Raw genomic sequence first — 15,587 nt, 5'->3', positions numbered from 1 at the left:
CACACTGGATAGAGCAAAGGAAATGGACCCTAACAACATCTCAGCTGAAGACTTGTGTGCTCTAGAACTAGCAGTACCACTTGCCAAGCTGTTCTAGTCCAATTATGGGCAGAATTTTCCATGCCCGTTGGTGGTGGGCATCATGGTGGGCATGAGTGGGCACCATGGCGAGAAGGCCAAGTATCAGTTTCACCTCGTCGTGAAACCAGTTTGCAATTTTCTGCTCCACCTGCAGGTCATGTTTCCTGCTGCTGCACATCGGGAACTTCATTTTCAAACATCTTTATGTCATTATAAGCTCTGCCCATCGGAATTATCCCCCCACTCTGGAGCATCCAGACATGTTCACAATTGAACATAAGCGACGTGCACCTGGAGAACACCTGGTTCACTAATCTCCTTTGGGGAAGGAAATCTGCTGTCCTTACCTGGTCTGGCCTACATGTGACTCCAGACCCACAGCAATGTGGTTGACTTGTAAACGTCCTCTGAACAAGGGCAATTAGGGATGGGCAATAAATACTGGCCTAGCCAGCGTTGCAAATCTCCCATGAATGAATAAAAACAAAACAACACTTAAAGTTTACATATACTAAACAGATTGCAATGCTTCAAGTAGGTGGCTTACCACCACATTCTCAAGGGCAATTAGGGGTAGCCAATAAATGTTAGCCTGCATAGGTGACACACAAATCCCAGGAACAAATGATACATCAGATAGACTCTTAAGTGGCAGCAGTAGGGACACATTTCCTGCCACAAGATGAGATTGGATATTGGCAACAGCTCCTCTGCCCCTCTGCCAGTGACCATGGCATCTTATGAAGCTGCGGCGACTGGGGAGATACCACCCGTGGCATTGGCTCCTCCCTCCCAGGTGGGGCCAAGCTTATCAAGGACAACAGGACAGCAGAGTCAGCAGGCATTTTCCAATGCCAGTGCCTGCATGGGGGGAGCATCTAGACGCAGTACCTGTAAATGTAAGTTTAAAGCACCTTAAGCACAAGAGGGTCTGGTCACGGTGATCTTTTGTTCCCTCACTTTGTTTTTCCTTTTTTAATGGTGTGACAACCAACACTTTTTTTTTCTGTTCAAGACTATGTGAGTTCCAACACAAAATTAAATTTGCTTTTGTGTTATTGGCCTGAGTATGTTTTATTTATTTTGTAGGTGCATGGTAGGCCAGTATATAATGCTGGACATGGGTGGCTCAAACCTTTATTGCACAGGCACTGAGTGTATCTTGGAGACCAAGGAAAGGATCATTTCTGCGATCCACGATGGAGGCGGAAGCTCTGGCACGAATTGGTAGATCTTATTTGGCATCTTCGCTGAAGGAGCGTTGGATCAAGGCATCCCTGGTGTCCCTGCCACCCTGCAGGTTACCAAGGTCTGGCTTCACACCCTCAGCATTCTCCTCACCATGCTCCTCTTCTAACTCATTACTGGATTCATCCTCTGTGGTCTGTGCAGCTGCTTCAACATCGTCTTCCTCCTGTGGGTCCCCCTTGCCAATGCCAGATTGTGGAGAGTGCAACATGCAACCACCATCAGTGACACCCACTCTGGGGGGTACTGCAGTGCACCCCATGAACAGTCCAAGCATCGGGAGCACATCTTGAGAAGACCTACGGTCTTTTCTACCACCCTCTTGTGGAGGCATGGCTCCTATTGTAACGCTGCTCTGCCTTTGTTCTTGGGTGGTGGAGAGCGTCATGAGCCATCTTTTGAGGGGATATCCTCTGTCACCCAGAAGACATCCATCCAATAGGGCTGGAGCACTGAAGAACCTCGGCACTTGTGAATGTCTGAGGATATAAGCATCATTGGAGCTGCCTGGGTACCTTGCACAGACTTGCAGAATCCGCATCCTGTGATCACACACTATCTGCACGTTCATGGAGTGGAATCCCTTCCTGCTGATGAAACCACCCGGCTAACCCACTGGCACCTTCATGGCCACATGTGTGCTGTGCAGCCGATTGCACCCTGGACGCGGGGGACCCAGCAATCGCTGCAAAGCCTCTGGCTTGCGCAACCTGGCTGGCCTCATCCGCATGGAGATGAAGGGAAGTCAATACCCACCTGAACAACTTCTGTCACAAGCTTGATGCAAATGTGGACAGCTGATTGGGAGGCTCCACAAAGATCCCCCAGTGACCCCTTGAAAGAGCCGGAGGCATAGAAGTTGAGGGCCACTGTGACCTTCAGAGCGAAAAGTCACACGGTCAACATTAAATCGCCGTCAGCTGGGTTGACACGGGTCTTAACTAGCCTATTAGTTAATGGCGGCTGTGGCTCCGACTCCCACGTGCATCCCACCACAATGTCATTGCATAGCATTTTACACTTGCACAGGTCGGGTGCGTGCCTGCCCACTCAGCCAAATGATTCTGCCCCATGAGTTGCTGTGTGCAATCATATCAGCAATGCTGCCCTCACCTGTATTTGCTGCATTGCCTTGTTCCTGGTTATAGACTATGCTCCACAATCCAGCTGCAAATACAATTATTGGACACGACTCACCTATTCAGTAACACTCAGAATAATTGATGGTACATAATGGGGCAGATTAAGGACAGAATTAGCAACTGAAAATTAGGCAGCCAGGAGGTACTGTGACAGAATTGTTTCCTGTCACAATCTGTAAAGGCACACACCATAACTCAGTAAGGGTACATTAGCCCTGGAGGGAGTACAGTGCAGAATTATTATTAAAATATGAGGACAGGTTGCATAAATTTGGCTTATGTTCCCTTAGCTTTAGGAGGTTTTGAGGTGTTCCAATTGAGGTGTTTAAAAGGAAAAAAATTGTTTCAGTAGATTCAGAGAAATGATTTTCCCTGACGAGGGAATCATAACTAGAGCTCACAAAATTACAAGCACTTCTTCACTCAAAGGGTAGTGGAAATCTTAAAATCTTTTCCCAGTAGGTTGTGGATGCTCAGTGAATTAAAAAAAAATCAAGCCTGAGAGCAACAGATTTTTATTAGTAAGTGCATGAAGGGATACCAATCAAAGGTGGGTAAATGAATTTGATCTACAGATCAGGCATTATCTAACTGAATGGCAAAACTGGCTCGAGCTGCTGAATGACCTATTCCTGTTCCCAAGTAATCACTTAGCCCAAAATATTCCTTACTCCTCCATCACCATCAAGCTGGGAAACTAACTCTTGGGATGACACACACCGTGGCTGAATTCTGCACGATCTACAGGATAACCTGCTCCAACATATTAAGATAAAAGCAAAATACTGCAGATGCTGGAAATGTGAAACAAAGGCCAGGATTTTACAGTCAGCATGTGAGGGCAGGCCCGAGATGCCAGTATGTAAAATGACACGTGATGATGTCGGGCGTGCATCCAGACATCATCAGGCTGTCTCACGCTGTTTCATTTGGCGGGCGTGCACCAGAATTGGCTGCGTGTCCGCCGATAATTAAAAGGCCTACTAAGGCCATTACAACTCCCTGTCCATCCTAATGGTTGGCGGGCTGGCGAAAAGTCCAACCAGGCTTTACATTTTTTAGGAAACCCAATTCATGAGCGAGATGAGGTTTCCTAAAGCTTTTACAAATTGAATGAAAACTTTTTAAAAAAAATAAAAACATGTGCCATCGCATGTGACGCAGTCACATAAGGGGACACGGTCATTAAATTTTTAATGCTTTGAATAATTTCTTTAAAAACTACTTCATTCTCCCTAAGGTAGCTCTGTGCCTCAGGGAGATTGATGCGCACTTTTGTGCGCATTCGCATATTATGCTGGGCGGGCCTTAATTGGCCCACCTGCGTAAAATGATGGGGTGGAGCCGATCACGGGTGGCGGTGGGCTCTGTGGCCGCCACCCGCCTGCTCCCGCCAAGCCTGCCCAACCTTGGAAAAATTCTGCCCAAAAACAGAAAATGCTGGAAAAACTCAACAGGTCTAACAGCACCTGTGGAGAGAAAAACAGAGTTAACGTTTCGAGTCCGTATGACTTCTTTAGAGCTGAAGAAAAGTAAAAATGTGATGAAATTTATACTGTTTGGGGGGGGGCGCAGAGCAGGTGAAGCTGGATAGAAGGCCAGCGATAGATGGGGGCAAAGGAGAGATGGACAAAGATGTCATAAACAAAAGGACAAAGGGGGTGTTAATGGTAGTGGTAAGGGCTAAAGGGGGTGCTGATAGTGGCATTCAGGTAAGAAAGCAGAATGTGATAATAGCAAGACAAGGGTAAGCACTCTGAAAAGAACAACATGAACAAGTGACAGATGGCCCTTGTGTGGGTGGGGTGGGGTGAGGAGATGGTCGAAAATACCCTGCTCACACCCTGCTTCCTGTAAGGACTCCATCCCATTCTCTCAATTCCTTCACCTCCATTGCATCTGTTCCAATAATGCCACTTTCCAAATCGACGCTTCTGACATGTCTTCTTTCTTCTTTAACCGAGGTTTCCCACCCACTGTGGTTGACAGGGCCCTCAGTTGTGTCCGACCCGTCACCCCGCGCCTCTGCCCTAACACCTTCCTCTCCTTCCCAGAACCATGATAGGGTCCCTCTTGTCCTCACATTTTGCCTTCCAGCCTCCCTTTTATCCTATTTTCAATCTTTTTCCCTACCACTGTTCTTTCCCCCACCCCAACCCCAGAAGGGCCATCTGTCACTTGCTCATGTTGTTCTTTTCAGAGTGCTTACCCTTGTCCTGCTATTATCACATTCTGCTTTCTGACCTGAATGCCACTATCAGCACCTCATTTAGCCCTTACCACTACCATTAACACCTCCTTTGTCCTTTTGTTCATGAAATCTTTGTCCATCTCTCCTTTGCTCTCACCTTTCGGTGGTCTTCTATCCAGTTTCACCTGCTCCACCCCCCATTAAACAGTATAAATTTCATCACATTTTTACTTATCTTTAGCTCTGAAGAAGAGTGATACAGACTTGAAATGTTAAATCTGTTTTTCTCTCCACAGATGCTGTTAGACCTGCTGAGTTTTTCCAGCATTTTCTGTTTTTGTTCCAAAGTGTTAAGGTTACTTTGACCACAGCTTGTACTGACCTCTAACACCAAAAAAAAATATCAAATTCACGAGAACGTCTTTATCTCCAACTTCCTTTCCAAGTTACACAACATTCTAGCATGCACATAAAACTATATCCCTTCATTTTCTAACACCACCATGGGCATCTTCAGCACAAGGTTTAAAGAGAAGGCCACCAATATGTTCTCCAGCAACTAGGCACAAAGAATATATTTTACTTTAACTAGTTTTATTGAGAAACTTGTTAAGGGAAATATTTCTAATGCAGGGATGACATGAAATCAAATATAAACAGGATCAATAAAAAATTCACTGCAAATTAATTTTGAGAGTTACGATTTACTTTATTCTTTATTTGTTGTTGGGATGTGCGCAAGTACAGCACGAGCAACATTTATTCTCCATTCCAAGTTGCCTGACAGTACTAAGAGATCACAATGTAGTGAGCTACTAGATACACTTAGCCAGATTTGGTAGGGATAGCAGATTCCTTCCCTGAAGAACATTAGTAAACCAGTTGGGTTTTATGTCAATCCAACAGCTTTCAATTTAGTAAAAAAACATTTGTGCTAACCCAGAAATGGCCAAATTTATCAAAATTAATGTCACAACTTGCTGTGGAATGATTTAAACTGTCAGTCTCTGGGCTACCACAATACCAGTTACCATACACACAAAATTTTCTGAGAAGTGTTTGACAAGCATTTTTGCTATTTTTAAGCAGAAGTTACACTGTAAGTTATCTTATTTGGAGTTTTTTTCTTAGCATTTTAACTCTGTTCTCTAAATACCCTTGCTGTCAAAATTGGAAACACAGCTATATTTTCCCTTATGTAATCAGTTTAGTGAAAAATATATGCGAAAGAAAAGGGGAGTAAAAATTGAGAATATATTATTATCTGTTTAACATTGATCTGAGAATTCACATTTACTGAAAATGGATTGATGAATATTTTCAGTGAAAAATGATCAGAAAGTCCACTGTTTTGCTTAAAGACTTGTCAAGATCATTAACGGAAATATTGTGCAACATTCCAGAGCTGTACAGTCAAATCTCAAATCTCAGGCCTGAAGGTATTGGATCTGATTTTTATCTACAGATGTAGGTCAGTTCTAAACGGTTATAAGAACTAGTGCAAATCCAGCCTGAAAGGTGAAGTTAGAACGTACTCAATTTTTTAGTGTAAGCTGATTTACATAATTATTCACAGCATTAGGTGCAGACAGATGAAGTTTAGGCAGGATTGAATGTAAATCACATTTAACAGGATTTTTAAAAATTCACAATAAGAGATAAATGGAGTTATTTTGAACAAAGGGTGAAGACAGGCAGTAAATGGGTCCCGTGTTAATATGAACCCGTTACAAAGTTGAGATCGAACACAACATTTTCAGGCTAATTATTAATTTTATGATTTGAACTTGCCTGTAGGCGTTGAAACCAACAACTGAAAGTTTAGCATTCAACAACTCACATTGATATTGCACCTTTAACCTAGTAAAGTGTCCAAGGCACTTCAGAGAAGCATTATAACACAAAATTTGACACTGAGCCATGTAAGGAGCTATTGGGACTAATGACCAAAAGCTTGGTAAACAGATAGGTTTAAAGGAGAAAGAGAAGTAAAGAGGTGGAGAGCTTAAGGAACAGAGTTCCAGAGCTTAGGGCTTTGGTCACTGAAGACTAGACCACCATTGATGCAGAACTTAACATTGGGGATGCTCAAGAAGCCAGAATTAGAGGAGTGCAGATAGCTTAAAGAGTTCTGGGCTGAAGAAGAATAGCGAGATAGGGAGGGGTGATTCCATGGAGGGATTTGAAAACACTATACTACCATTGCCTGCCAGCGCCTGAGCGCCTACCATTGAGTGAGAGCTCAGCAGGTGTCTAGGCATTTCTGAGGGGAGCCATGAGGCAATGCATCAGAGGGTATCCCCGTCATCTAATAGCCAGCCATATACATTGCATTTAGGGCTCAAAGATCTGTGAAATGATGATTGATTCATTATAAACACACCTTGTAGCTTCCTGAATAACAGACATCTACCTGCACAAGGAGCTGCCAGTCGTTGCACATTGAAGAAATGGAATCCCTTCCCATTCCTGATCACCTCCAAGTTGAAATGGGCGATCCCATGTACCATCAATGACTCCCTGGACGATGGCAAATCCAGTAGCCCTGTCAAATCCTAAAGCCCTCTGCCTCTGATCTTCTGTAGTAATAGGGAACAAAATATAGGGAAGAATTTTCTCCCCGTCGGGGGGGGGGGGGTTGGGCGGGAGTGGGCACGGGCGAGCATGTAGCCGATCGCCGCCTGTGATCGGCTGTACGCCACCATTTTACATCGGCAAGCCAATTAAGGCCCGCCCAGCGTGGTGTGCACCCGGAAGCGCTCAGCACTCCCTGTGTGGGTGGGTGGAGTAGGCTGAGTGAGGGTACAGAGCTGCCTCAGGGAGATTAGTTTGATTTTTTAAAATTTTAATAAAGAAAGAAAAAAAATTTTAAGACAGTGTCACATGAGCTGGGACATGTCAATGAATTTTATTAAAAATTTTTATTAAAGTTTAAAAACCTTCATGAAACTTCATCCCGCCCATGGATGAGGTTTCGTGACAAATGTGAAGGCCGCCTAAACTCTTCACCTGCCCGCCAACCTTAAAGTTGGACGGGCAGCTCAGTTAATTAGTTTAATTGATATGTAAGTTACCTTAAAGGCAGCCGACTCCAGTGTGTGCCCACCGAACTCAAGATCTGAATGAAACGTGGTGACGTTGGGACGCATGCCCGATGTCACTGCGCGTCATAATATGCATTGGCGAGCGGGCCCTGATGCCCCCACTCGTGACCCGAAGATTCTGGTCATAGTCATTCCTCAGCGTGTATAAAGGCTGCAGAGAAGCCCATTCTGCAGAAGTGCGCAAAAGAGGATTGTGAGATGTGACACATCACCCGTGGTAGCCTGGAAGGTTCCAGCAGTGTAAAAATTAAGCTATACAAACAGTTGCTTGGCAGTACAGAATTTGAATATTGCTGAAAAAAGAGACATGTGGCCAAACTTTTCATCTTGCACACGATCATCAGGACAAACACAAAAATACGAAAGACAGGATTTTTACGATGGCGGGGTTTCTCTTCCCACTGTCGGAGGGATCATAGAGACATAGAACTCAGGACCAGGAGTAGACTATTTGGCCCCTCGAGCCTGGGTAACCATTCAATAAGATCATGGCTGGTCCACTTTTCTGTCTGCCCCCTTGACTTCCTTATCTATCAAAAATCACATCAGAAATTAATAAACTTAACGACTTCGCTTCCACACTACTTTCTGATGAAGAGAATTCCACAGACATAGGACCTTCTAAGAGAAAAAAAATTCTCCTCATCTATGTTTTAAAGGACAGACTATGGATAGAATATAGCTCTTGTTGGGCGGGCTTGGCGGGGGAGATCGGGCAGCCGACCGCCGCCCTCGATCAGGACCGGATCATGATTTCACGCTGGCGGGCCAATTAAGCCCTCTCAGCGCTACCTATGCAGGCGGGGGAGGAGCGAGAGTATGCACTTTGTGCATGCACGCAAGCATGCGCTTGCAAAGCTCCCTGAGGTACAGAGCCATCTCAGGGAGATGAAGAGTTTTCAGAAAAATAAGTAAAGGCACATAAAATGTTATAAAACTCTGTCACATAAGCAGGGACATGTTATTAATTAAATTTTAAAATTTCTATTTTATTTTAAGTTGCTTTTGGAAACTTCATCCCGTCCATGGATGAGGTTTCCTAAAAAGTGCAAAGGCCACTTGGCCTTTTCGCCTGCTCACCAACCAGAAGGTCAGATAGGCAGCGAAAAAATGTGATTTAATTACGACTTTAATGGCCTTAGCAGGCCTTTTAATTGTCGGTGGGTGCACTACTGATTCCTGCGCGCCCGCCGACTGAAATATCGCACGACTGCGCATTGATGTCCAACGTCAATACACATCATTTCACGCTCGAGTGGGTCAGGAGCGCGCCCGCCCGCCTAGGTGAAAATTCTGCCCTATGTCTCCTAGTTTTAGTCTACTCCAGAAGAAGAAACATCCACCATGTATCCAGCCTATCAAGACCCCTCATGATCTTATAAGTCTCAATCAGATCACTCCTCATTCTTCTAAACTCCACAATGAACACATCCCCATGGATACTGCCTGCCCCACAGCCATTTAAACACTCCAACAAATGTTAATTGGCTGGAGGTGGGTCTTCCTCACTCAAGATGAAGTCCTGCCTCAGAGAGCGACCTGCCAATCTGATTGGCTGGCAGGTGTCTAGTCTCTGCAGCACCAGAAGCTGCAGGGGACAGGGCTGGGACTATAATTGGTCCCCAGAGCCTAAGTACCTGGAGTCCAGGAACAGGTGAATGTGGGGGATCTCAGGACAGGGTGCGGAGGTAAGGCCCAGGGGCTTGTGAAGAGGGGTGTGGGTGTTGGTGAAGAGGCTGGAAGCTTGCGGGGAGGGGAGGCAGCACCTGCAGGGGCCAGGCCTTTTGGGGGATGGCAGGGGGACGGGGCGGGTGGGAACGCCCAATGTTAAAAGGAGGCTGGTGGAGGTGCCCCTCTCCTTCCTGCCCGAGGCCTGAGCAAGGTCACTTTTCGGGCTTCTATCCTGACCCTGAACCCCTCCTGGCAGCCTGAAAATTGAGGCTGTGCAGGAAGCGGCCCTTAAGTGGTCAACAATTGGTCAACTCAACTGGGGCAAGGGCAAGCGGGCCAGCCTAAGCCTCACCCTTCCCAACATAAAATTGCAAAGAACCCCCCCCCAACCTACAAAGCCCCAGCAGAATGTAAAATTCTGACCCAAATTTCAATTGATCAAAACAATTTAAACTACAGGAGAAAAGAGGTGCTGATTGAATGGCAAGTCAACTCTGATTGGCTGAGGCATTGCCAAAAAGAAAGCAATAGGGAACTATGGGCTTCCCAACTTTCCGGGTAATTCAAAAAAGGCGTATGACCTGAACATATTCCTTTTGTTTGCAACGAGTGGGTTACTACATAATAATATACGTAACTTCTAGCAAGCATAAATGAGCCATGTTACAAGCTCAACTCATTATCTTAAATTGGTTGTTAGTGTAGCTATTAGCACAATCAGGATTGTTCAGCAAGTGCTGCCCAATCACAGAATCACATCTAACAGCAGACATTTTGTTTTGGGTTTCGCAAGTGCAGGCTGGTTGAGTGCAGTCTGTATTCTACCTATTACGAGTAACCAGAGGGACAATTGTTTGATTCAAACAGCCAATTGCTGAGACATATGGCCTATGTACCTGACATTACACTGGCCTGAAATTCATATATGATGTTGCTGAATTGTGTGGTAGGCAGAATGACTTTTTGGACTGACAGCAGCATCCTGTTAGTGGAAAAACCACTTCCATCACCATTGCATTGTAGCAGCGTGAAGCAGCTTGCTTAACCTATTTCTCAAATTTTTGAGATACTTTGCCTTTCCAGGCTAATTTGAGGTAGACATGGCACTTTTCAGGTCCCAAAGGTCCAGGGACTGGTTCTCTGCAAGCAAAAGGAACATGTTTAAGCTATGTGCCTTTTTTGAATTACCCGGAAGCATGGGGAGTGCATAGTTTCCTGCTGTTTTGTATATGGCAATGCCTCAGCCAATCAGAGTTAACTTGCCACCCAATCAGCATCCCTTTTCTCCTGTGGTATAAATTGTTTGTGATTTGGCATTCTTGCATTTGTCCTGATGAGTGCAAGATGAAATGTTTCGGCAATATGTCTCTCTTTTCAGCAAAAACTGAGCTCTTCTGTGACCTACTGCCACAGGCAATGCAATTCTGATTGTGTTGCAACATCTGAGCCTTCATTCCGTGGGGCCACAGATCTCTGCAATGACCTCCTTGGTAAAGCACAGCCTCCTTGTGCACTGATGTTCGGTCATGGGAATGTAGGAGCAGTGCTCTTTGTAGACGTTGAGTGGATGGGGCCTCCTATTGAAAGCCCAAAATGTCCCTTCTCTTCCTCTCTTTTGAAACAACTGCTACTGTCTCCCTGCCCTCATTCCTCCTTCTCCAATTCTTATGCAGAGCAAGGGGAACCCCTAACTAGGTGCCTATGACCAAGCACTACCTTTCTCTGAGGGACTCCAATAAGTGACAGTAAAAGGTGGAGCAGCACTCAATTTTTAGGGCAAAGTCCTGAGAGAATATCAGGGAAGTACTTTGATAGGTTGTTTCAAGTCTTGACGAAATCTATTGGAAAATTCACAGATGTGTCTCAAAAGTCTTCTCCAAATGCAGTGCTGTCTGTCGATCTCAAACAGCCGGTGAACATTGAAAGCTGGGTATGGCTTTATGTAGCAATGGAAAACCTCAGCAATAACATGTTTACTCCTGATCAGCTGGCCGCTAGGAGAAGTTGCTCAATGAAGCATTACCCACTAAAGCAGAAAACAGCCTCTTCAATAATTTAATTATCAATCAGCCCCCTTAGCAATCATCTGGATGGCTGTTCCCAGTGTGCGCTTCAACTATTTTATTAAGATGATGTCTTGCAGGAATACATTGCAATTTAAGAACCCAACTTGGAACATCAGGGGCTCTTTAGTGCCCATAGTATTTGGCCAAAATCATCCACCAAAAATTACAAAAAGCTTTGGAGAGCTTCACAAAAGATGTCAACCTATTACCTGCCTGTATCCAGACTGAAAGAGCAGGGAATTAACAAATTGCGAGTAAGGGAACTCTAAATGCAGACATGGATCTGTAGTAAACTGCCAGAAAGGCCCATTACCCCAAAACTTATTTGATGGTTGCTGAAATCAAGGTGGTGCTGTCTGAAATGCTTACAAGGTTTATTGCCCTTTGTGTCATCCCAAAGTACTATTCCAAAGGCAAATACTGCAGTCAGGTTTCAAGTCAAGCTAACCATTAGCCAGCCACCTGCTGCATGGTAACCACAAGTGTCGTTTTGACAGCTCCACATTTGTTTCTCTTCTGACTGATTGAGAAAACAAATCCCACTTGCTCTTCTCAGTTATGTGCGCCAGTGCCTTGCATCTTGATGGGTCAATCAAGTAACATTGACTCTTGGTCATTCTGGCATACTTTCTTTAATACAGCACCACCTAAAATGTAGGATCTTGTGATTGGGGTGCTTCTAAAGATAATATTCAGCATGTTAGGTGTTTGTATATCTTAGCGACCCCCTTGGAGTCTGCCAATCCAGCTTCCTATGGGAAGATATACTATCCATTAGTATGGCTGCCAAAGCAAGTTAATTTTATCTCCTGTAAACACAGATGTACAAGTGACTGCAAATATCAGTACAGACATAACGGGCCAAATGGCCTCCTTCTATGATGTAACAACGCTGATTCTGTGATATGTGCACATTGGGCACTTCCCAGACATCCCTGTCTGGGCCTCAAAGCAAATGGGTGACAAATTATGCAGTTATAAAGATCATGTACAGGTCTTAAGTGTAATAGTTTGGGATCGACAATTAATTAGTTCAATTTTAAAATCTGACACGCTACATTTAATGCAATAAACACAGGAATGTTGGGTTTACTCCATACTTCTGAACAACACAGCAAACATGGTCATAGAATCTGTATGATGACATTACCAACTCAATTTGGAGACATATTATGCACGCGATATATACTCTTTCTGGATTATGGTTTATTCTATGTCAGTGATAAAGTGATTTAAGTTGCTATTTAGTGTCGCCTTCAGTATATTCCAAACAAAATTTGATAACAGCATCAACCAATCAGCAGAACTGAGGCAGGTGTTATAACTGAAGCCTTGATTCAACTTTCATTCATTTTCTCTTGTCACTGGGGCAAAACCCTGGAACTTCCTCCCCAGGGAAAATCTACACTATATGGTTAGCAGTGGTTCAGGAAGGCAGTTCCCCACCAACTTCTCAAGAGCATTATGGATGGGTATTAAACGCTAGCCTTGTCAGTAATGCTCACATTCCAAGAATGTATTTAAAATAACACAAATGAGGATAGATTGTAATTCATATTTTTTCATGCAGAAGCATATTCACTCAATTGTTAGGATCAGAAAAGGTGATTGGATAGTTAATTACATGAGAGTTTTAATAACTTTTATTCAGTGAGTCAATTGTGTATATCTTAACACTGTTTAACTACATTAAATTTGCAAGATGAATTAGCCTTTGGATGAGGCGTAAGAAGCCTCAAATCAATTGTGTAATTATTGGTTTTAAATGGAAAATACAGAGGTATGGTTATTTTTGTTTTCGTTTTACAATAATCAATATTTAATATAATTATTGATATGGGTTCAAATCCTGCTATGGCAGCTTTAAATTTAAATTTAATTAATAAATGTAATGTTTTAATATAAAACATCCAAATCTGAAAACTAGTATTAAACTATCATCAATTGTCATAAAAACCTATCTGGTTCACCATTGTGCTGCAGGGAAGGAAATCTGCCGTCCTTACCTGGTCTGGCCTACATATGTCTCCAGGGCCACAGCAATGCTGTTGACTGTTAACTGTCCTCTGAAATGGCCTAGCAAGCACTCAGTTGTGGCAATTAGGGATGGGCAACAAATGCTGGCCTTGCCAGTAATGCCCACATCCCATGAAAAGAACAAAAAAGAAACTACCTCCTTGGGAAAGGTGGGTGCACGAGGAGGTAAACAGAGTTCTAGGGTTTAGTCGATAGAAAATGATGAAACTCCTGCTGATGAATTAAATCAGCCTCTGTAGAAGCCTCAGTAAGGTAATGCCTAACTAATCAAAAACAAAAACAGAATTACCTGGAAAAACTCAGCAGGTCTGGCAGCATCTGTGGAGAAGAAAAGAGTTGACGTTTCGAGTCCTCATGACCCTTCAACAGAACTGAGTGAATATTAGGAGAGGGGTGAAATATAATCTGGTTTAAGGTGGGGGGGTGGGGATGGGGGGGGGAGAAGTTGGGGGGGGTGTGGTTGTAGGGACAAGCAAGCAGTGATAGGAGCAGATAATCAAAAGATGTCACAGACAAAGGAACAAAGAGGTGTTGAAGATGAGGACTCGAAACATCAACTCTTTTCTTCTCTGCCGATGCTGCCAGACCTGCTGAGTTTTTCCAGGTAATTCTATTTTTGCCTAACTAATCAAGCCTACCGTACTATAAGGGGAGAACTTTCTCCACGTCAGGGGGGCGGGGGAGGGGGTTCGGCGGGAGATCAGGGAGATTAGATTGAGTCTCAAATATTTTAATTCAGAAAAAAAAAATTTAGGGCATGTCCCCTCATGTGAAAGTGTCACATGAGTTGAGACATGTCTATGAATTTTAATGAAAATCTTTATTTCACTTATAAATCATTCCTGAAACATCATCCCGCCCATGGATGAGGTTTCATGAAAAATGCGAAGGCTGCCCAGGCTCTTCGCCTGTCCGCCAACCTTAAGGTTGGATGGGCAGCTATGTTAAGTGGTTTAATTAGTTTTTAAATAGGCCTTAGTAGGCCTTTGACAGTTCGGCAGGCACACAGCCGACTCCAGTGCATGCCTGATGAACTGAAAATCAGAATGACGTGCAGTAACATCGGGATGCACGCCCGACATCACTACACGTCGTTTTACACATCGGCGAGCGGGCTCCGCCCCTGCTCGCCAAGCCGAAGATTCTGGCCAAAGTCACTGTAAATGATTGACTTACGAGCCTGGTTCACAAATGGTACTTGGAGGTATATCTGTCAATTTAACCTGAATTCTTCTCAATCAGTTCAAGGTAACACTGTACGTCAATGCCTTAACTAGTATATTGGGCCAAGCTCACCAAGCAGGAACATGAACCAGTGAAGCTAAATGGTTTTATTTGGCTATACACCAGCAGTATCCCTGCACATCCTGATGAATCTCCCTGCCTTGACTGTTGCCAACTTGCACCTGAGCTCACTGGATTTAAATAAGAAGGTTTGTCTCCGAGAAAAGGAGTTTATACTCCATATTTGGCTACAACGGAATTCAAGTGGCTAAAAGACAATAATGTTTCTAAATCGCTTGTTTCCATTTCATGAGTGGGGCATCAACTGCAAAGAAGCAGTTAATTTTTCTGAACATTATCCATCAGGAAATTTCTCTACATCCTTGTTCAAGGTTACCCTGAATGAGCAATCGATACACACGTCAGCTTTTCATAAAAGTGCTAGTTATGTTGTAACGCTTACCCTGCCTTGCAATCATTATTTTAACAAAAACATTACTACATATAGGAGATGGTGGTGCAGTGGTAATACCACTACATTAGTAATCCAGAGGCTCCAGGCTAATGTCCTGCATATAAAGGTTCAAATCCCACCATGGCAGTTGGTGGACTTTAAATTCAATTAATAATATGGAATTGATAAGCTAGCCATGAAACCATTATGGATTATCAAAACACCCATCTGGTTCACTGATGCCCTTTAGGGAAGGAAATCTGCTGATCCGACCTGGGTCATGACTCCAGACCCACAGCAATGTGGTTGACTCTAAGATGCCCTCTGAAATGGCCCAGCAAGCCACTCAGTTCAAGGGCAATTAAGGAA

Source organism: Carcharodon carcharias, chromosome 3, assembly GCF_017639515.1.
Source record: "Carcharodon carcharias isolate sCarCar2 chromosome 3, sCarCar2.pri, whole genome shotgun sequence".
In the NCBI taxonomy this organism is placed as follows: domain Eukaryota; kingdom Metazoa; phylum Chordata; class Chondrichthyes; order Lamniformes; family Lamnidae; genus Carcharodon; species Carcharodon carcharias.
Note: the sequence above shows the minus strand (reverse complement) of the source record.